The sequence below is a fragment of the Lynx rufus genome, unplaced genomic scaffold, assembly GCF_022079265.1.
Source record: "Lynx rufus isolate CCGP_SWC_20201006 ecotype Redwood Valley unplaced genomic scaffold, mLynRuf1.p SCAF_6, whole genome shotgun sequence".
Taxonomy (NCBI): domain Eukaryota; kingdom Metazoa; phylum Chordata; class Mammalia; order Carnivora; family Felidae; genus Lynx; species Lynx rufus.
The window spans coordinates 121,817,123-121,841,208 of record NW_025814878.1 but is presented as its reverse complement, the minus strand read 5'-3'; positions in this window follow the sequence as shown (position 1 = coordinate 121,841,208).

The window sequence follows — 24,086 nt, the reverse complement described above, 5'->3', positions numbered from 1 at the left end:
GCAGGGTCAGAGCTGCATAAATAACCGTGTGTGTGTGTGTGTGTGTGTGTGTGTGTGTGTGTGTGTAAGGAGTGTTCTGGATCAGACACAGCTTGCTGAATGTTGCCATGGCTCGTTCATCTCGTATGCCTTTGGGATACACAAGAGGAAACTGTACAAACAGAACATGTGCACATTTGAATAGCTGCATCCTCAGACATCCAGTGACATCATGGAACTGGAATTTCTTTCCCTCTGGAGGAGGTAGAAATAGCTGCAAAGGAATCTTTAGGAGGTGGTAGTTGTAATTTTCTACTTTATGGAGTAATTCTTGCCCCTTAAAGTACATAAAAAATAGTGATGTGGCAATGTAAATGAATGCTATTTTTTTTAAAGCAAGAAGTTTCTTGAATGTGCCTTTGTTTTGCTATTCAAATCCAAGTCCCTGAGGGAAACCAATGTAAACACAAGTTCTGCGATACTCAACACATTTCTGTGGTCGCTCGGCAGAGACAGCACGGCTTCCCATTGACGGTTCCCATCGAGGGTGTGGGCACTCCACTTAACTTCTCTTCCCAGGTTTGCAATGAAAACATGCTGTTGGAATGCCTCACTTTGTCCAGAGTCACAGCTGCATGCTCTTTGCTGGGTTGCACACTCACCTGCAGGACTTCCCACACGGATGGGCCTCTGAATGTTCTATCACTGTGTCTGGACACGGGAATATTTCAAAAGCGGAAGCCACTGGCATAATCACTCTTGCTCTGTTTCTAGAAGACAGTTGCCATCCACACAGAAAATTATAGTTTCTACCCATGTGGGTTTGGAATTTGGACAAGTTATTTTGTTCTGGAAACATTTTATCATAGCTTAGAATTATGACCTCTTGTGTAGTTCTGATTTCTCTCTGCCACGTTACCAGGATGCACAGAAGGCACAGTGAGAGGAAAGCTCTGAGTTTGCTGCTTGCGAAACTCAAGAGCCACATTAGGAGTGAGGCAGTCATCTGAGCCAGCATCTTGTCTGGAAATAATTATGCCTTGTGAACAAGGCTGTGGAAATCTACAGTGTACAAAATATAACATCCAAACCTAATGAAGGGAGCAAAATTCCCCTACGTTTTGGACACAGGTGTGTGGAAGACTCGTGGGACATAAAAAGCAGGTTTTTGCTCGTGACCCACTGCTTCAATTAGAAACCTTAGACTCAAAGTCATGTTTGTTACCTTATTAAATATTGACAGATTTATGAGTAGGGGAGCTTCAGAAAAAAAAACTGAAGAATTATCTTTTATTGTGCAGTTTGAAACCATAATTCTCACAGTATGAAAACCATTTGAGATTATTCTAGTATGTTACTTCTGTCTATACAGGGAACATGTGACTAAAAAAAAAACGTTGACTTTGCAAACCCCATTAGTTAGTTGGGAAATTGAGACACAAAAGAAGCATGGGGTTCCTCATTTGGTCTGGACTCAGTTCCTTTTCCAAATCGAAGAAAATGCACCATATTGCTGACTTGGTGAGAAGTTTTGATTTTAACGCGTGCCATGTTTGGGGTTGTGGGAAGTTCAGGATCAGGGAGTATGTCCTATTTCTACTATTCAACTCCTCTCTTCCTTTCCATTCTGCCCAGCAAAGGGACCAGAGTTTACAGCCCCAGCCCAGTGGGGGTGGGGGGTTCTATTTTCAAAGAACAAGCCCAGAAGCATCTTTAATTTGAGTTGCACATGAAACTAGGTTCTGATAAAATCGCAAGCCTTAGAAGTGAGATGGGAAATTTTTAGTTTTTCCTGATTTTGCTCCTGCCATCATTGCATTTGAGAATGCAAATGCATAAGAAACTGGGGTGGCGGTAGTGGTGGTGGGTGCCAGGGTCTGGGTGAGAGGAGAATGGGGAGTTAGTGTTTAATGGGTACAGTTTCTATTTTGTAAGATGAGAAGTGCTCTGGAGGTGAATATGGTGATGGCAGTACAATATATGAATGTTCTTAAGGCCCCTAGATTATCTGCACACTTAAAAATGGTTAAAAGATATATTTTACTCAATTAAAAATAAATTTAGGGACGGCTGGGTGGCCCAGTGGTTCAGCATCTGACTTCAGCTCAGGTCATGATCTCGCGGTTTGTGAGTTCCAGCCCCAAGTCAGGCTCTGTGCTGACAGCTCAGAGCCTGGAGTCTTCTTTAGATTCTGTGTTTCCTTCTCTCTCTGCCCCTCCTCAGCTCATGCTCTCTTTCTCTCCCTCTCTCAAAAATAAATAAATAAACTTTTAAAATTTTTTAATAAAAAAATTAAATAAATCAATTTTTATTTTAAAAAAATTTTTTAACGTTTATTTATTTATTTATTTTTTGAGAAGAGAGAGACAGCATGAGCAGTGGAGGAGAGAGAAAGACGGAGACACAGAACCTGAAACAGGCTCCAGGCTCTGAGCTGTCAGCACAGAGCCCGATGCGGGGCTCGAACTCATGGACTGTGAGATCATGACCTGAGCCGAAGTTGGATGCTTAACCAACTGAGCCACCCAGGCGCCCCAATAAATCAATTTTAAAAAAACTAGTCAGAAAGTGTACTCAAGTGATCAGAATTCTAAGATGGCCTGCGATTCCTTCCCCCATGCACATGTTGTGTACAATCTCCTACTGAGTGTAGGCAGGACTTGTGAATATGCTGGTATTTCACTCCTGTCCTTAAGTTATTTATATGGTAAAGATAAAGGGATTTTGCAGACGTGATTAAGTTGACTTTGAGTTCATTGAAAGGAGGATTGTCCTTGGGTATGCCTGACCTCACCAGTAGAGCCCTTAAAAGAAGACATCCTGAAAAGAGATTTGAAGCAGCAGCCCACTTTCTGGCCTGGAGCTGCCATGTTTCGGAGGTGGCCACATGGCAAGGAACAGAGGTGGCCTCTGGGGCCTCAGTCATATAATCACAAGGATCTGAATTCTACCAACAAGCTTGGAAGGGAACCCTGGGTCTCAGTGAGATTGAAGCCCCTGGCCAACACCTGAATCTCAACTTGGGGAGACCATGCAGGGGACCCTGCTGCCTTGTAATCAGTCTTCTGACCCACAGGAACCATGAGTTGATATGGTTGTGTTGTCTCAAGTGACTAGGTTTGTGGTAATCTGGCAGCTGCAGAAGATGAATACAACCTGGTGGTCACTGGAATGTCTCCATCAGGCATCTGCTGTGGTACACTCTTCTTATATGGCCTCACTGGAACCCCATATGTTATGGTAGCTTCTCTGCTGGTGGCTGGGATCAGGAGAAGGGCTAAAGTTGAGAGGGAAGCACTGTGTTGAAGACAGGTGCAGATGACCTTGCTTTATTTTGATTAAATAGACATAAAACTGAGGGGTCCAGAGGAAGAGCCCCAGGGAAACCAGAGCTTATGTTCTAGAAAACACCTTCACCTCTCAAGTGAGACAAAGACATGGGATTTTCAATAAATCTACTTTAATAAGTAAATTACATTAACTCTTCCAAGTGTGGATCCCCAAGGATAGATCTTTTCTCCTTGCATGGCCAGGCATGTAGGTTTAATTTTGTGTATATGTAAGAGGATGCCAAGGACAAGGGAGAGAGCTGATCTGTGAGTGCTTCAAGCTGGGAAGCATTGAAATGGAAGGTGGAAAACAGTAGCAAGAGGATATGGGCAACGCCTATGACTCTGGGCAAGTCCCTTGGTTTCTAGTTTCTGCACGTATAACATGAGAGGATTGAACTAGAACATGCAGTGCATTGAGGTAGCCATGGTCCTCTCATCAGAGACTGCACTGGTGCCTTCTGTCACAGGGACTTGTCACACATCCAGACCTGGAGGTGCTCATAGCTGCTTATGACTAATCAAGCAGGAGCCAGGAGGGGCATGCTGGACAGAGAGTCCTGTGAAGTCAAGTCCCCAGTGTCACCCAACAGTGTCTCATACAGAACAGAAACTGCATGAGTGAGTGAGCGAGTGAATGCACACTATTGATTTCATCAGGCAACCTCGTTTCCAGAGATGGAAGTCAGTCTGGAGTGGTGGTAGCTGGGCTACTGCTTACTGAACACATGGTGTGCTACCCTCCTGCCTGATGTCTGCTTCCATTCCTGTTCTCCCACAGTGCATCCTTTACCCAGCAGCCCACAGGATGCTTGGACAGGTAAACCAAGTTCACATCACACCCTACTTAAAATCCTCCAGTGTCTTCCCATCTCACCTAACATGACCCTCAATCTCCTTACCTGGTCTGTGTTGCAACCACACTGGCCTCTCTTCAGTTCCTGAACACTGAGCCTGCCCATTCCCGAGGCATTGACCTTGCTACTTCCATGTTCTGGAGCCCTCTTTTACCATTTCTTGTCATCCAGGCTCACCTCCTCAGGGAGGCCTTCGCAGATCAACTGATCTAAAGTGGTCTCCCTATTCCCCAGGATTCTTTGTCGTGTATAGCTGAGGGGGCTTTACCAATAAGGAAAGGAGGAAGGCTGGAAAGAACCTAGAAATTAGAAATATAAACTAGAGTATACAATCATGAAAGTGTGTGCATGTATAGACACAAAGTTAGATATAGAAATTTTTATAGATGTATGCATGTGTGAGTGTGTGTGTGTGTGTATGTGTATACATGCATATTTATGTGCATACATATATTTCCAACCTCTGTCAGTTAAAAGGGTCTAGAAGCAATGACACCCTGGTAAGAATAGGCACAACTAACACTCAGAGCTTGGAGAAATGGAGCTGACTCTAGGGTAGGAAAAGTATGAGATGAACCTGGAATATCTTTTTGTGCCAGAAAGTAAGGAAACACCCAAGAATGACAGTAACATGTCAGAAAGACACAAGAACCAGCTTGAAGGGGCTCCCACTGGCCAATTTTAAAGTAATTTAAGGATCAAAATAAGTAATTGGATTACAACCCATTGTATGAGAGAAGAATCAATGAATCCATACTGAAAAAATAAGGAAATGAATAAATAAACAAATGGGAATAAGGGAAACCTCTTCCTTATAGTAGAATGCTAATTAATAAATGTAGGAGGAGTAATGGAAATAAGTAATGACCATTAGACAACAATAATAGTAGTAGTTGATACATGTGTATGTCACTGGTGAGTGGAGGGTTAATGAGAAATAGGGTATTGGGAAAAGATTGGACTATCTCCCCACAAAATATCAAATTCAAGAGGGAAAGTGGCAGACAGCTTGACTAGGCGATCGAGGTAACACCACCACTGGTGGACAGGTGGGCATCATGAGCCTTCTGATGTGACATGCATGGCATCATGCTGGTGGTATTCCTGCTTGTAGAGGATCAGCTCATTGAATGAAAGGCCTGTGCTCTTGAAGACAGTCAAGGACACTAGAGGCAGGCAGAGACAGAGGCTGTTCCAGATGGAAGGAGACTAATGGGATGGACAGTTCAATACAACTCATGCTCTGTGGGGGAGTGTCCGTGGCAAAGGAAAAGAGACACTGTTGAGACAGTTGGTGAAACTTGAACAAGGCCTGCAGATTGGATGGCTAGGCTGTGTCAGTGTGGATTTCCTGACTTGGAGAGTTGGTGGTATAGGAGAGTGTTCTTGTTTTCAGGATGTACATAGAATATTTACGGGTGATAGGGCATGATTTCAGAAAGACTATCTATCTATCCAGTCTGATACATAACTAAACATATACAGATATGTAATTAAGTATATTGATCTGCATGATAGACTATGATCACTTTCTTATCATATGAGTTTAATTAACTGCCATTTAAAGAGCAGAAAAAACCTGAGAAATAAGCATGCATTTTCTATTATAAATACATACTCCAAGGGACATTTAAAAGGACCTAGGATGACGTAGGGCATTGCCCTGCACAAAACTAGGACTTGGGTTTTGTGCCATCACAGGAACCACCACTGCCTGTCTCTGAATAGTGCTCTACAAAGACTATTTTCCATCAGATAGAATCTTCATAGAACAGCCTGGGTGAATTTTCAAGGTTGGTGCAAAGTCATAGCAGGACTAGTGAAGGAAGGAAGAAAAATGAAGAAACATTTGTTCATATAAGAGCCAAATCAATGTGAAGAATTTTCCAGTTTGTTGCTCCAAGTGCTAAAACATTCCAGGGAGATGGAATTTGACCCATTGCTTAACTGGGAACAGTGTGGGCAGGGATGAGGATCTGGTTTTTATAAAAGGACAACTTCAGTCCCTTAAGACCTAAGATGTAGCCTGAACACTTAACAGAGTGTGTCTGAAACAAGGCATAAATAGCATTATGTAGCTTTTTAAGTTTTTCCATACAGAAATGTTCATTTTTTTCTATTTCATTCAAGTTGCTTTCATAAACTTCCACCATCACATAAGTGAAAATTCACCCCTGGGATTCCTCTTTTTTTTCCCCCCATCACTTTCCATCCATGCCTTTCACTCCAAAAATTGTTGCTTTAATCTAGGAATATGGATTTATAATAATCTTAGGGAGAAACTGAGAAAGGATTTATCATTACAAGGGATATTAGATCTGGAGAACACGCTCAAACACACATATTTCAAGAATAGATAGAACCATGGATTCAGGTAAAGAAACCCCTGGAATATGAAAATTCTAACACATTGATGATTAATGGGACTAAAATATCTTTATTTGTGTATTTGGTTCCATTTTGTTTTTATGCTTATGTGGCCCTTTGTATCTCAACTACATCTAATTTTTGTCATCCTGTTGGACTTCATATATCCCTCTAGTTTGCCTTAAATCAATGCCCACATCAGCAACCAATTTGTGAGCAATCCTTAGTCACATTTTATTGACTTCAGTCATCAATAGATATACTGTAGTATCAAAATCACTTACACAAGCCATCTGTGGGCCATATTCTAAATCTTCTCAGAAGTCCTATCTTGTTAAAAGTCTGATTCATACAAACCAGATGGCCAACAATAAGGAAATGGCCTAGTAAATTATGGTACATCAACATCATGGAATATTATGCCGCCACTAACACTGTAATTTATGTAGTCTATTTTGAAACACAGAACAGTGTAATATCTTGTGGAAAAAATAATACAGAAGAGGTATGTATACTCTGATTGTAGCTATGCTAAATATTTATGTACTGGAGGTAAAGATAATATGAAAAATGGTGGGGATATGCATTAAGTATTCTTAAAATTATTTAATTTTGATAATAAATTATCTTTAAATTGAAAAAAGAAACACAATTTGTGAAGTTTCCCCAGGAAAGTGTAACCCATAGGGTTGATCCTGAGATTTACTGCTTAAGCATGGAACGCTATTTACTCAGAATGCTGCACAAGAAAGCTAGGGAGTTTTCTTTCTCCCTGTTTGTAATATTTGAAGTCTGCAAATAGACTTAAGTACGTCTTATCTACCCAGAACCGTGTGATGTCACTGGATAAAGTAGTGGGAGAAACAGTAGGCAAAATGTATTCATGAAATTCATTCACTCAAGGAATAGGAATATTTATCAGGATACTCATCATGTCCCAGACTGTGTGCAATACCATGAGAGGTACAGTCCCACCCCCTCATGGAGTATATATCCTAACCAGGAAGACACACTAATCCCAGGTAGGTTTGTCATGTTCATATAGCAGGTTTGTTTGTTTCATAAAAAAAAGACATTTCGTTTTCAAGAGTTTGTTAGTCATTTGACATGCTTTACTGTCCAGCATCCGTAACTCCAAAGCTCCCCTACTTGATGAGGTCTTGGTGGAGGGTGAATTCAGAGGCCTCCCGGTGTAGAAGCTATCCTTCATGCTGGGATGCATCTGTAAGTGTGAACATGAGCTCTCAGCTTGGCCAATCAGACATGTTTATCTGGGACTTTGACTCTTGAGGGAAGACTGGGAGAAAGGGTTGGGTCATTCTCAAGAAGGCCTGGCTACCTGCCTTTATAGGGAGACTATTGCTTGTCTTAGGATTTCAGAGATGCCTTGTTTCTACTGGCTCCCAAGTTTGGTCCTTCACTCTCTTATTGATTCTACGAGCCACATTCATATTCTTCTCCCCTTCCCACCAACCCCCTTTTCCAACCACTAAGTTCCTCTTTGCTTATCAGAGCTGTTTTCCACTGTGTGCAGTCAAGAACTCTGACACAAAGATAAATGTCATCTGCTTGGTTTAGCATAGTGGTTAGGAATAAGGCAAATTCTGCTTCAATCACTTGAAACTCAGGACAAGTTGTTAAAGCTCTGAATGACTCCGTTTCCTCATCTGGTATTAAGGAGGGCGGTACCTGCCTTCTTAATGAAGGCTAAATGACAAAATGCAGAGCCTGGCAGAGTATCTGGCTCATTTCAAGGTCTAAAAAGGTTTTCTTATTCTTTTCTTCCTGTCTGTCATTTTTCCTCAAATAAATACTTGATGGTCTGCTGGTAGACTTTTAAAACCAAACCAAGGAAATAAGAATCTGTAGTTCTTTGCTCCCTAATTTCCAGTTTTCTCTCCTGTAATAAATTTTCAGGATAGTCACTGGCATGACATTTATATTTCTAGAACTGGATAACTGGATTCAGTAACTTAAAATCAGCAGACAGTTTGCTAATGGAATAATATATGTATTTGCTGACCAGAGTAAAAAGTGGAGTAATACATTTTTGTTAACAATATTAAAAACCAAAACTGAGTAACCCTTTCAAGTTCATGGCAGCTAAAAAAGGGGAGATACAGGGAATGTAATCCATTGTTAGAAATGAGAATAGTATGGGAAGTATACAACAAAAACAAAAACCAGCCAAAATCTCAGGGCAAACACACTGGCCTCAGATCGTAGTACCAGAGCAATAGGACCAGGAAGAGCAGGGGCCTGAGATTCATTGTTCCCAGGACTTACAGATTTGATTTCCCACCTCAGTGCCTCACTGAGGGAGCGGTGCATGCAGCTTGTTTAGGAAAGACATTTAGATTTGGTTTTTTAAGTAGCAAATGATACTCACTTTGTCTTTAAGCCTGTGGAGGCAGGTCAGAGCCATATATAATCAGTCTGAATTAGCATAATTCACCAGGGTGCAATTACTCCTTAGTTCATTTCACGACATAGGACTGAGCAAGGAACTGAGACCCTCTAAGATGCATTATTAATTCTTCTACAGACCTGGTCAGGCAAAGGTGGGGGGAGGGGTTCCTAAAAATTATAATGTTATTGCTTTGGAGACAGGAGCTTAGTTCACAAAAATTGGGACATGATGGCTAAGACTTATGTTGGAGCCAACATCTCATTCCACCCCACACCTTACAGCTAGTGTTTGTAACATATTTTCTACCCACTAACTGAAACTTTATGAATAATTCAAGCTCACAAGATAATTTTATGTAGTAAGTAAACAATCGTGCTGATTTCCATTTTTCACTTTTTTACCTAGACCCAGTGAAATGTTCTCAAGATAGAAAAAGAACATTAGAGCAGTGTATATCTACTCTAAATGTAGTCAGTATTCAAACATCAAGGATAATTGCTAAACAAAGAAATCAACGAAGCAAGTCAGCCCAAAACGTACTGCTCTTTAAAACAATCATTATTATCTCTCCTGGTTTCCATGGGTTAAGAATTTGGGAATGGTCCATCTGGGATGTTTTGGCTCTCATGAAGTTTGCCATCGGGTTTTCCAGGTCCACAATCAACTTGATCCACTCTCCGGGTGGCTTGTGTACAGTGATGGCCACTTGGTACTGGCTATTAGCTGGGGGGGGGGGGGGGCTTTGTTCCTCTCCACAGTGTGGTGATCACACATGTTGTGTCACAATGCTTGGTGGCTGGTTTTCCCCAGAGCCAGCAGGTCAAGAGTCTAGGTTGATGGCCCTCAAGTGGGGGCAGTATTGCCCCCTCACCCTGGGGACATTTAGCAGCGTCTGGAGACATTTTATTTTATTTTTATTTTTTGGATGAGCACAAGATGCTACTGGCATCTAATTGGTAGGTACCAGAGATGCCACTAAACATCTTACAATGCACAGAAAGCCCACCCACGATAAAGAAAGAATTCTCTGGCCCCAAATGTTAATAGTGCTACTATTGAAAAACTCTGCTTACAGGTGGAAGCTGATATGTCCTTTATGACCTAGCCTCAGAAGTTACACTTTTGTCATATTCTGTTGGCACTCAGGGCCAGTCCTGATTCTGTGTGGGAGGGGACAATGTAAGGGTGTGAATACTGATAGGCAAGGATTATTGGGGGCATGTTGGAATTTAGTTAATACAGCACTCAAGTCTTAAAAGTGGTGATCTTTGTGTAAGTATGAGTGACTCCCTCCCCCCTTTTAGTTGTTTCTATTTTCTGGACTAAGAATGTACATTTTATAATAATATATACATATAACTTTTATATAATTCAAAATAAACATCAAGAACAATGTATTAGATCCCTTTAACACTGCCTACTGCTTTGTGAGATATTGTCCACTGAAAATCACTGGGTTGCTGGCCTCAAATAAGTTACAATTTATCATTGAAAGATTTTTTGTTGTTGTTTTTTTGTTTTGTTTTATTTACTTTTGAGAGAGAGAGAGACAGAGATAGAGACAGAGTGTGAGTAGGGGAGGGGCAGAGAAAGAGGGAGACACAGAATCCAAAGCAGGCTCCAGGTTCCAAGCTGTCAGCACAGAGCCTCACACAGGGCTCAAATCCACAAATTGCGAGATCATGACCTGAGCCAAAGTAGCAACGCTTTACCAACTTAACCAACTGAGCCACCCAGGCACCCGGCAGGATGTTTTTAATAAGAGGATCAGACAGCAGCCATGAGAAGTTAGGATTCCAGTTGTCCCCTTTTTGGTGAGAAGATAGAGCCATTTCTTCTGAACATCTAGAGACTACTGCCTTTTAGAAGTGAGTACCATTTGGGGTTCGACAACCAGAGCTTTCTTTGGTATATGCATTTTTTTCTCTAAGTCCTATTTCCCTATTTCAACTCTTCAAGTAAGTTCAAACCACCAAGAAACACTGCTATATAAAAACTTTAGGTGTCTGTCCATTTTTATCTCAGAAGGTTATTATTCAAATTGCCTTCTGACTTGGAGGATAAATTCCCTTCCTCCAGTGCAAAGCTGCCTGGTCATACACTGGTGATGCACTGGTTCTTAAGTCTTCTTACCTCTTCTGGGGACTAGAATCCAGTCATCTTCCACTTTCCTGCTATCTTCAACTTCTCTCTCACTATTTGTTCTTTCATTTTGACACTTAAATCTTTCCATTCTTTGAAATAAAAAAAGGTACATGATATCCTCCTTCTTCCCCCCTTCTACCACTAGCTCTGTTCAGAGTCTTCCTTTCCCTTTCTTTAAAGCTCATTTGCTTCACTTATGGCCTTCACTTCTTCACTGCCAACCTTCTGGTCCTCCCCAAGACCCACAGGCTGCTAAAGCCAGAGGTGTTGTGCTCGAATTTGCACAGTGTTTCTCAAAGACTGGGGACCACTCATTTGCTTTAGAATCCCCTGGAGGTATACTCAGCTGAATCTCTCGGGGTGGGGATCTTGCAGGACCTTATAGTTTTGTTTTATTTTTTAAGTTTATTCATTTATTTTGAGAGAGAGGAAGAGAGATGGGAGGAGAGAAAGAGAGAATCCCAAGCAGGCTCCACACCATCAGTGCAGAGCCCAACATGGGGCTCGATCCCATGAATTATGAGATCATGACCTGAATGAAATCAAGAGTCGGACACTCAACTGACTGAGCCACCAAGGAGGCCCAGGACTTTTAAGGAACCCTTGTTAATCATGTTCACCAAAGTTCAGGAGTCACAGCTCATCCTTCAACACTGGCCTTATAGATGAGATACCTTTCCTTCCCATAACTGTATTTTGGTGCCTCTTTCAAAGGCAGAGCTGGCTCTGACTTGTAACAAATTCTTATGATGTGAAATCATATACAATGAGACAGGAAAAATAGAGAATACAAACAAACATTTTTTTTTGTCTTAGAGAAAAATGTTAAAGTTTGATCTCATTTCCTTTTTTTTGCTAGCTACTTACAATGGAGATTGAGATTCGTTTTGGCTTCTTTAGACTTCCAGTATGAAGGAGTCGGTGGATATTGAATCTCTACCAAATGACACAGATCAGAATGACCCACCTAATATTTGGCACAAGGGAGGGTAGCACAGGAAGGAAATAATGGTGCAAAGATGGAAGGAATGGAAGATCAAAGGATCACTTCATACCCTACAGCATCAGATTTTTTTTATCAGTGACATTAAATGGTTGACATGGTTAGAAATGTGCTGTCTTGAAAATTACAACTTCCTTGAAGAGACAAAACTAAACTATTGTGTCAAGCCAAACCAATGCCCTTGTCTTCTGGTTAAATATTTGCCTTTCTTAAATCTGTAGGTTGTAGATTGGTGGCTGGTAGAACCCAGGGATGCACTTGTGGTGGAGACTCAGAGGAGGTAGCAAAGGCTGATTGAGCATGAGGTCAGCATCAGGAGAAAAACACAGATTCCTGGGGCCACTATTCTCCAGGAAGGAATGTTTGGAACTCTGGCAGGACTGGCTGCCATGTCTTCATCTGAGTCCCCTGTGACTTTGAGTGGGTAGGGTCCTGCATGCAGAACACTGGTGGTTCTGTGCTGCTTCTCCTCCCTGAAAATAGCCTTTTCCAGCTTGTCTCCTTGTCAGTCAGGCCCCAGCACTGTCCCCACAGCCTGGACCTCTGGTGACTGGAGAGTGAGGAAAAATTCCCATCTTGCAGCCCCAATCAGATAAGAACATCCTGTTTGGAGGAGGGTGTTGCTTTACACTGGCTTTCAGAAGCAGTCCTGGGCTCTTGGTTCCTAGGCATCCATAGAAACATGGAAGGAATTTATCTCGTGTCACCTTATCTGGCCCAGGTGAAAACTCGAAGCTGCCCACATACCGCCTCGTTGAACACATTCAACGCCACATAAAGGCCCTGTTTGAATGCCCTGTCAGCCTTCTGATGGGTGCTATAAAATGGCCCAGAGGACTTCATGTCCTTATTTCCTTTTGTTTGAAGTCTGCTTCATGTTGGAGAGACAGGAGTAAATCTGCCTTTACACTTATAGGTGGCTGGAAAAGGCAACTGGATTGATATAGAGAGCATAGAGATGTTATAAATGACGAATGTGCAGTCGATTATGCCATTAGCAGGAAGGAATGGAGTGATGCCATTACTGAGCAGGGAGGTGCTCTGGCCTCTGCAGGTGGATGGGATCAAGTCTTGGCCCCACACTTGGCTTCTAATGGGCTCTTGGGAAAAGCAAAGGAGGTGTGGCTTGGGGGGAGTGGGCTTAAATCCTCTAAAAAAAAATTAGAACAATATAAGTGCACAAAGGGAGCTTGGTGGGGACAAGGAAACAGTTTTATAATTTTTAAAAAGTTTCCTCCCCTCTCCTGCTTTCTATGCCCCAATTGAAATTAAATATTTTCTTCCAATAAAATCCATTGAATTCAGAAGAATGCCCATTTCACAATTATGGAGGGTTCTAGAGCCCTCTGTCTGCAAGTTTGAAAAGGCTGTGCCCCAAGATTAGGGCACTACAAATGGTGTTTTAAGGTCCTAGAGAGAAGCTTAACCCCATAATTACTTGATTTGAAGACAGACTTTGTTACTTTCTCTCTTCTAAAAAATTCAGTGTTTAGTATATCTCCAACTTTTTAAAAAGTAGGATTTTAGTCCTTCTAAAAAGAGTTCTAGGTCTCTTTCCCAGGATATACAAATGCACATCTATATTACCACAAATGAATGAATTGGAGGTATGGCCACCATACAGAGAAAACCTAATTCAAAGCAATTGCAAAAAAATAAAAGAGGCCTCTATTTTCTTTACTTTGGCCTGTCATTACTGAGGATGATAATTTTTAAAATCTAGAACACTGAAATATTGCACATTCTAAATCCGCATATCTTTGAAGATACCTATGGAGTACACATATATTTTTTATAAGAATGAAAGAGAAATTGAGATAAAATATTTTGTAAGATGCTTTTGAGGACAACATGGGGAAAATGCTTCAATATAATGGTAAATTTAAAAAACATATTACAAAATTGCATATACAGCTTCATTATTAAAATGTATCTCAAGTTTACACATGGCTGAGATAAAATGAAATAAAGAAAAAATGTAAAAACAATAACAGTGGTCTTCTCTGAGTAGTACAACTATGACTGATTTGTTTTCTTTTTTATATTTAAAAAATTCTGTGTAATATGCATGTGTTACATTTATAATATAAAAAATAAAACCCAATAAATGTCATTTAAATATCACAAACAAGTTTTAGAGAAGGCAAATGAATCTAAGTTAAACAATACTCCAGGACAGTGAGGTTAGGATTTTTTTTGTCCTTAATACCTATTGCTTCATTAATTTCCCTTGCTCTGTGAATTGACCTAATTCACACTCCAGCAGTGTCCCCTGCTTCTCTCTGTCCTGTGTGGGGCAGCAGGTCCCTGGCAGACTTTAGGTTATTCAAGCTCCATAAACCCACAAATGAGCATGCCCCATTTGTAACTGCACAGATGTTAGACACGGCCCATTAGAAGTGAGACAATGCCATAGCAATTTAACCCAGGGAAGACTAAAGAAAGCGTAAAAAACCATATGCTTCTCTAGAATAACAAAGAACATCTGTCTTTAAACTCACAGAGCTGGGTATGACATCTCTAAAAACAAAGCCCTTTGCCACCCTTTTTGGGACATACTTATTTCTTCTAGCCAGGATCCTTTTTCCAGTGCTGGGCTAGAGCCCCCTTTCTGACTATATCCACAGCTCTGGAAAACATCTCTATATGGTCAATCTACCATCTGTTGGTGTCAGGTAGTGAGGTCACCCAGACTCTGTGAAGTCAGCCTTCTCAGAACTAGTAGGAAGGTTCAGGGCAGAGGTGTAACTGGCGGTGGGGGACACAAGGACTTAAATACAAACTTGAGGGCAGGTATGGGGCTAAGGGTATCCTGGGAGACCACTTTGGGTTTCTGAAACAAGTGACTGAAAAACATGTATTTAGTAGCTGCATGGGAGAGATCTGTCTGTAAGAGATTAAGTCTTTCCTCTGCCATCACCTGTTCTCATTCTTCTTTATAGCTAGTTGACATTCACTGAGCTCTGTTTTCTTACTCGGCATGCTAGTATGTTTACCTGCTGATCCAGGAGGTCACTCTCCTTTGCAAAGGGTGACTTCATTTCTGTCTTCTCTGTTAAGTCTCAGAGAAGAGATTTAGTAAGTCTTGAAAGCACAGTGTATTTCAAACTATGGCTTGAGTCACATTAGTGGGTCAAGAAATTCATCTCATGGGTTGGAGCCAGCATTTGAAAGCAAAAAGGAGAAACAGAATAGAACAGGAATGAATTGAACTGAATTGAAAATATCAGAGTATATTGCATATAGTGAGGGTGAATATGATTTCTAGAAATTGTATAAAAATTTTGGGTGTTTATGCACATACATATATATGTGTGTGCTGTTTGCATACTTGGTTAGGATGTAAGATGTATTTAAGGGTCATAGCCAAACAAGTTTGGAAGTCAGTGGTTTAGGTAGATGTTGCTTATATAGGGTTGTGGTATAAGAAAAAATATATATTTGGTCTTTGTTCCTGGAACACACAGTTCCTAAGACCCTTGGAATTTCCTGAGTGATAAAAGTGTATGATATTTATAATGAGCCCCTTAGACTATGCCTGAGTTTATATAATGAGGTAGTCTCCTACACAACTTTAGGATGGAGGCTGGCAGCCAGAGGAATCAACCATGTGATTAGAGGGTTGAAACTTTCTTCTCTACTCTCTGCCCTTTGGGGAGAGAAGAAGGGCTGAAGATTTTCAATTACCAATGGCCAGTGAATTAATCAATCATGCCTATGCAATGAAACATCTATAAAACCCCCTAAACAATGGGGTTTGGGGGAACTTCCAGGTTGGTGAACACATTGAGTCAAATTTCGTGCCTTAAAACAACAATATTTAACAGCTGTTTTATTACTTCTTATGATTCTGCAGATCTACTGGCCTTACGTGGGTGGATTTTCTGTATATGCTATCTGTAAGGGCTGAAGTCATTTGGGGCCTCATCTAAGCTAGAATATCTAAGATGGGTCACTCATATGGCTGGCAGTTGGTGATGACTATAGGCTGGATATTCAGTTTGGAGTACCAACTTAAGTGCCTCCACCTGGCCTCTGCATGTGGATTGGCTTCTCACAGTATGGTAGCTATTCGTAGGAGGATATGTCTTGGGAGCAAGTATTTTGAGAGGCGGAAGAGAAAGTGTCAGACCATCCATCCACAGGAACAACATTGCTTCCCCTATATTGTACTAGTCAAAGCAGACAAAGGGCTCACCTAAGGAGGTGGGGAAATAAACTTCACTTTTTGATGGAGAAGGTACAAGGTCACATTGCAGAAGAGTGTATAAGATGAGAGATATTGTGACTCTCTTTGAAATGGAAACAGACCATTTATATCTAACTAAAGAGAACTTCCCAACAGTCAGGTCAAGGCTAACAGCTAAGGGCAGCTCCCATCTCCTCCAGCTTCCTGAGGTAGAAGAGCTATTTCAGGAAGATTTGGCAGCTGGTGAATATTGGGCAAATTCCATCTCCCACCCCAGCCCCAAATCTCACCTCTGGGCTGTGGAAAATCTTACTGGACAGTGGTGGCAGTTAGCCAATGGCACCAGTTCCTACCTTCCCCATATACAGCTCCTGCTTGGTAAGGAGAATCCAGATGGTGCAGTAGATGAAGAGTTCCCCATTTCCTCACCTCCCTAACTCCTCATCCAAAGCACAGAGATCCTGCCCAGGAAAAAGTTGGAGCAAGCCTTAAGACTGGTAATACCTTGACCCTATTAAGGGGCTATACTTTCACAAATTGTGGAGCAATTTGTGTTCCAAGTCATCAGTGAAAACAATGAAGCAAATAACCAGCAATTAGTAAAGGCTAATAATTTTGTATGATGCATACAGAGACAGACTAGCCAGAAGCTTAATGAGACGATCAAGGAAAGAGACAGTCAGGTCTGTCAGACAGTCAGCTAAATCTGCCTTCATCCCTGGTGATCAGGAACTCTGTGTGTATGCCCAAGGCTGAGTCCTCCAAAGAGTAAATGGAGACAGAAATTCTGAGCTACTGGACACTGGCTGAAAGTGGGGCAACCTATAAGCTCCCTGAACAGTGAGCAGTCTCCAAACCACATCCAGATCCAATGGTAACAAGTGAAAATCATTGGTTTAGGGGCTTAACTACAGTCTCTGACCAAGGGGTGACTGGGAGGAAACTAGGCTTAAAGATAAAATTGAGAGGGAAAATTTGAGTAGTGATGTGAGATGTTTCACAGTGCAGGGAAAATAGATTTCACTGAACTACCCCATCAAACTCACTAAACAAACAACAGCAACTATCCTCAGAAGGGAGAAAATCAGTATCTTTAGCTGCTATAATGTATTATCTAAAATGTCCAGTTTTCAACAGAAAATAGGATATGCAAAGAAACAGGAAAGTGAGACCCATGCACAGGAAGAAAAGTAGGCAAAAAAAGTTGCTTTTAAGGGGTCTAGTTGTTGGACATAGGAGACAGAAACTTCAAAGCAGCTATTATAAATATGTTCGAAAAAAAAAGGAGTCCATGTTTAAAGAACTAAAGGAAGGTGTGATAATGGTGTCTCAACAATTAGAAAATATAAAAAAAAGATAAATTACAAAATAGAACCAAATGGAAATTCTAGAGTTGAAAATATAATGACTGAAATGAAAATTTCACTGGAGGGACTTAACCACAGATTTGAGCTGGCAGAAGAAAGAATAAGCAAACTGGAAGATAGATGGAGATTATACAGTAGGAAGAACAAGAGGAAAAAATGAAAAAAGAAATAAATTGAACCTCAGAGAAATGTGGGACATCTTCAAGTACATCAACATATGCATACTGGGTATACCAGAAGGAGAGGATAGTGAGAAAGGAACTGAGAAAAGTATTAAAAGACATAATGGCTAGTAATGTCCCAAATTTGCTGAAAATAATTCTTCTATACATCCAAGGAGCTCAATTAATTCTCAGTAGGATTAAAGAACAAAGCCACACCCAGACACATCATACTTAAAATGTTGAAAGACAGCAATAAACAGACAATCTTAAAAGCCACAAGAGAAAAATGACTCATCATATGCAAGGGAATCCTAATAACATTGACTGAACCCTCAATAAACTGACTTATCAAAATAACAGTGGCCAAAGACCATATTCAACCAACCAACCAACCAACCAACCTGTGAATCAAGAAGCTTATGTTCAGCAAAACTATCTTTTAAAAAATAAAGTTGAAATTAAGGTATTACCAGATAAACTAAAAACTGAAAAATTTCATTGCTTTGAAAAGAAGAAAAAATTGGAGGACACATACTTCTCTATTTCAAAACTATCTAAAAGCAACAGTAGTCAAGACAGTGTAGTATTGGCATAATGATAGACACATAGATGAATGGGATGGAACTGAGAGTCTAGATATAAGGGGAAAGAATAGCCTTTCCTTTCCTTTCCTTTCCTTTCCTTTCCTTTCCTTTCCTTTCCCTTCCCTTTCTTTTTTCTTTTCTTTTCTTTTCTTTTCTTTTCTTTTCTTTTCTTTCTTTTCTTTTCTTTTCTATAATTTATTGTCAAATTGGTTTCCATACAACACCCAGTGCTCATCCCAACAGGTGCCCTTCTCAATACCCATCACTCACCCTCCTCTCCTTCCCACCCCCCATCAACCCTCAGTTTGTTCTCAGTTTTTAAGAGTCTCTTGTGTTTTGGCTCCCTCCCTCTCTAACCTTTTTTTTTCTTTCCTTCCCCTCCCCCATGGTCTTCTGTTACATTTCTCAGGATCCACATAAGAGTGAAAACATATGGTATCTTTCTCTGTATGACTTATTTCACTTAGCATAACACTCTCCAGTTCCATCCACGTTGCTACAAAGGGCCATATTTCATTCTTTCTCCTTGCCATGTAGTATTCCATTGTGTATATAAACCACAATTTCTTTATCCATTCATCAGTTTATGGACATTTAGGCCCTTTCCATAATTTGGCTATTGTTTAAAGTGCTGCTATAAACATTGGGGTACAAGTGACCCTATGCATCAGCACTCCTGTATCCCTTGGGTAAATTCCTAGCAGTGCTATTCCTGGGTCATAGGGTAGATCTATTTTTAATTTTTTGAGGAAACTCCACACTGTTTTCCAGAGTGGCTGCACCAGTTTGCATTCCCACCAACAGTGCAAGAGGATTCCCGTTTCTCCACATCCTCCCCAGCATCTATAGTCTCCTGATTTGTTCGTTTTAGCCACTCTGACTGACATGAGGTGGTATCTGAGTGTGGTTTTGATTTGTATTTCCCTGATGAGGAGCGACGTTGAGCATCTTTTCATATGCCTGTTGGCCACCTGATTGTCTTCTTTAAAGAAGTGTCTATTCATGTCTTCTGTAAACCTAACCAAAGATGTAAAAGATCTGTATGCTAAAAACTATAGGAAGCTTATGAAGGAAATTGAAAAAGATACAAAGAAATGGAAAAACATTCCATGCTCATGGGTTGGAAGAATAAATATTGTTAAAATGTCATACTACCCAAAGCAATCTACACATTCAATGCAGTCCCAATCAGAATTGCACCAGCATTCTTCTGGAAGCTAGAACGAGCAATCCTAAAATTTGTATGGAATCACAAAAGACATCAAATAGCCAAAGTAATTTTGAAGAAGAAAACCAAAGCGGGAGGCATCACAATCCCAGACTTTAGCCTCTACTACAAAGCTGTGATAATCAAGACAGTATGGTATTGGCAAAAAAAAAAAAAACAGACACATAGACATTGTGGAATAGAATAGGGACTCCAGAACTGGACCCACAAATGTATGGCCAACTAATCTTTCACAAAGCAAGAAAGAAAATCCAATGGAAAAAAGACAGTCTCTTTAACAAATGGTGCTGGGAGAACTGGACAGCAACATGCAGAAGAATGAAATTAGACCCCTTTCTTACACCATTCACAAAAATAAACTCAAAATGGATGAAGGACCTGAATGTGAGACAAGAAACCACCAAAACCCTAGAGGAGAAAGCAGGAAAAAACCTCTCTGACCTCAGCTGCAGCAATTTCTTACTTGACACATCTCCAAAGGCAAGGGAATTAAAAGCAAAAATGAACTATTGGGACCTCATGAAGATAAAAAGCTTCTGCACTGCAAAGGAAAGAATCAACAAAACTAAAAGGCAACAGACAGAATGGGAAAAGATATTTGCAAATGACATATTGGATAAAGGGCCAGTATCCAAAATCTATAAAGAACTCACCAAACTCCACACCTGAAAAACAAATAATCCAGTGAAGACTAGCCTGTTCAACAAATGGTTCTGGGACTGGATAGCCACATGCAAAATAATAAATTTGTGCCCTTACCTCACATCATATATAAAAATTAACTTAAAATGGGTCAAAAGACATAAATGTAAGAGGTAAAACTATAAAATTCTTAAAGGAAAACAGGAGTAAATTTTTATAAGCCTGGGTTAGGCAATAGTTTTTTAGATATGATGCCAAAGGAACCAGCAAAAAAAATTTTTAAAAATAGATAAATTGAACTACGGTAAAGCTAAAAACTTTTGTGCTCAAATAATACTATCAAGAGTATACAATGACAACTCACATAATGGAAAATATATTTACAAATCTTATACCTGACACAGCACTTGTATTATTGCTGTGTAAAGAAGTCTTAAGACTCAATAATAAAAAGACAAGTAAGCCTCTTAAAAATGGGCCAAGGATCTGAATAGAAAATTTTCCAAGGAAAATATACAAGTGGTTAATAAGCATAAGAAAAGATGTTCACATCAAAAGCCATCAGGCAAATGCAAATCATACCCACAACAAGACATCATTTCACAACTAAGACACCATTTCACAACTAAAAGGACGGCTTTAATAAAAAAGATGGATAATAATAAGTGTTGGTGAGGATATGGAGAATTAAAAACCCTCATACATTACTGATGGGAACATAAAATGGTGCAGGTACTTTGGAAAACAGACTGGAAGTTCCTCTGCAGTTTACACATATAGTCACCAAGAGATCCAGTAATTCTGCTCCTAGGTATATACCCAAGAAAAATGAAAACATATGCCCACACAAAATCATGTACATAAATGTTCACAGTAACATTCTTCATAAAATCCAAAAAATGAAAACAACACAAATGTCCATCAACTAAAAAATGGATAAAAGAAATGTTATATATCCATATGTTGAAATGTTATTTGACCGTAAAAGGGAATGAAGTACTGATACATGCTACCACATGGGTAAATCTTGAAAATATTATGCTAAGTGACAGAAGTCAGACACAAAAGGCCACATAGTATATAATTCCATTGATATGATATGTCCAGAATAGGCAAATCTATAGAAACAGAAGATAATTAGTACATGCTTAGGGCTGGGGAAGAGGGAGATTATTAGTACAGAGTTTGCTTTTGGAGTGATGAAAATGTTCCAAAATTATATTATGTTAACATTTGCACAGCTGTGTGAATATACTAAAAATCACTGAATTGTGTACTTTAAATGAATATATTTTATGGTATGTAAAAATATGTCTCCATTAATATACACCTATTAGTTATGTATGGTTCAGGATCTCTCATGTGATCAGTCACATTGTTGGCCTGGGCTTCAGTCATCTGAAAGTTTGACTGGGGCTGGAAGATCTGACTCTAAGTTGGATGCTTTGTTTTTGTTGGCTGTTGGCAGAAAGCCTTGGTTCCTTATTTTGTGCCAGGTGCACCTGTCTCTGGCTGCCTAAGTGTCACAAAGTGACAGTTGGTTTCCCCCAGAGTGAGTTATTCAAAAAAGCAAGGTGGAAATGTATAATGTCTTTTATACCTAGTCTTAAGTGTCATTTTAAATATTTTAAAACACGCTGTCATTTTAACAAAATCCTACTGGTTACACAAGAGCATGAAACCAAAAGGAAAACAAACACTGGGGACTCTGTTGGAGACTGGCTCCCACAAGTGAGGATTAAAACCCCTTTGCCTCCTTAGTGACCTCAGCTTCTCTAGCTCATTAGCCATAACTACTACTCAACACTGCTCTAATGAAATACTCAGTATCTTGTGATCTCTGAGGCCTGTGAAGGAGCATTTCAGGTTTCTGCTGGAAATTCAAATAAATACACACACATGCACACACTACATACACACGCACGCACGCACACCATACACATGCATATACATACATACATACATACATACACATAAATATAAATATATGCTATCTCTCAAAAAATTTATAAATTTCCAGCATTGAATTGTTTTTTCTTCATCTGATTTTTCTTTTTCATTTTAATATCATTTATTATTATTTTTTTTTAAATTTTTTTTTTCAACGTTTATTTATTTTTGGGACAGAGAGAGACAGAGCATGAACGGGGGAGGGGCAGAGAGAGAGGGAGACACAGAATCGAAAACAGGCTCCAGGCTCCGAGCCATCAGCCCAGAGCCCGACACGGGGCTCGAACTCACGGACCGCGAGATCGTGACCTGGCTGAAGTCGGACGCTTAACCGACTGCGCCACCCAGGCGCCCCAATATCATTTATTATTATATTTAGTTGGCAAAAATATATGAATCCATAAGAAAATGCTTTTCCTTGCTGCAATCCTTCAGTTAGGAATGCAGAAATACCTTTCCTTTATTCTGAGAAATAATGAAAAACACAAATGAGACTCTGACCCTGATATCCCTGTGATGGCTTTCAAATTAATATACCTGCTTGGCACTTTCTTGTGTCGAGCTAGTTTAAGTTCTGTCCTGTTCATCTATTAATACTTTCCTAAGTAACTCAATTAATTAGGGTGTTTGAAGAAAATGGGAGATCTTGTGATGATCCCCAAGAGCTCATCTGTACACAGGCTTTCTCCCATGTGATTTTATAGGGATATATTCAAGGTTGAGTGTTCTTCACACTGATCTGTATTAAAGCATTTTTTCTCTCATTACATGAGGATTGTCTTGTCTATCCCCAAAAGCATGTGAAAATAAATCAAGTGCTTTCTAGTTAGCAAAGGGAAGAAACACAGCAGTGCCCAACTCTGCTATCACTGTTGTTTAACTTTGAGAAAATTACTTAAACCTCTCTGTTCCTCATCTGTGAAGTGGGAATAACAGAACCTGTCTCATAAGATCCTTATAAAAATTAAATTAGTTAATATAGCTGAAGTGCTTAGAACAAGTTCTAGTATAATAGCATATACTAAATGCTAGCTCGTAGTATGGATAGTCTTCTACAAGGTTTTCAAGCTGAAGAATAGCCTGTTGGCTAATAATGCATACACCAATAATAATAGATGCTGAAATGCAGCACTTTGGTCAAAATACAGATTTCATCTTAGAGGTGCTACAATGACAAGTGTGTCCCCATGGTGTTAGCTTGGGGTCAGCAGCAGAGCAGAAGGGAGATGGGTTGTGTCTTGTGTTCTGTGGAGCCATTAGTACCACTCAAGGAGGTAACAACTTCCCCTTGAATTCATTTGGAGGGGAACCTCAAAAATAATGCAACCTGTCTACTTCAGTCTCGAAGTCCATCCAGAAAGAATTGGGCCAAATTATGTCTTTGCATGTACATTTGTCATTATGGTTAGACTATCCTGAAATAAATTTCATTTCCATCCAAGTAAAGTAAACAGTTTTTGTGGTCTAGCCACTCTGGGGAGACAGGAACCATAAAGACTTGACCCCTCGGCTTAAGGAGTTTACAAAGGAATACATGGAAATGAGGGAGGAAAGCATAGCATAATATACAACATTTGACAAGTACAAAGTAATATAGACAATAAGGTGAGGGGGACTTACATCTGGGTGAAAACTTTCCAGTGAGGGGACTAGGAAATCAGATGACCTGACAAAAGGAGAGGTTTCTTCCTTTGAGAAGAAGTTCTCTTTTGACAGGCAGAGCAGAGCATCTTGAACATACAGAGTAAGTGACAGACAAGAAGATGGAGAAAGCCTCATCTCAGTCACTCCTCCATGGAGGGTCTCAGATGGCTTTCCTGGATTTTGCGTGACCACCCCTACACTTGAGCTTCTGCTAAATGTATTAAATGG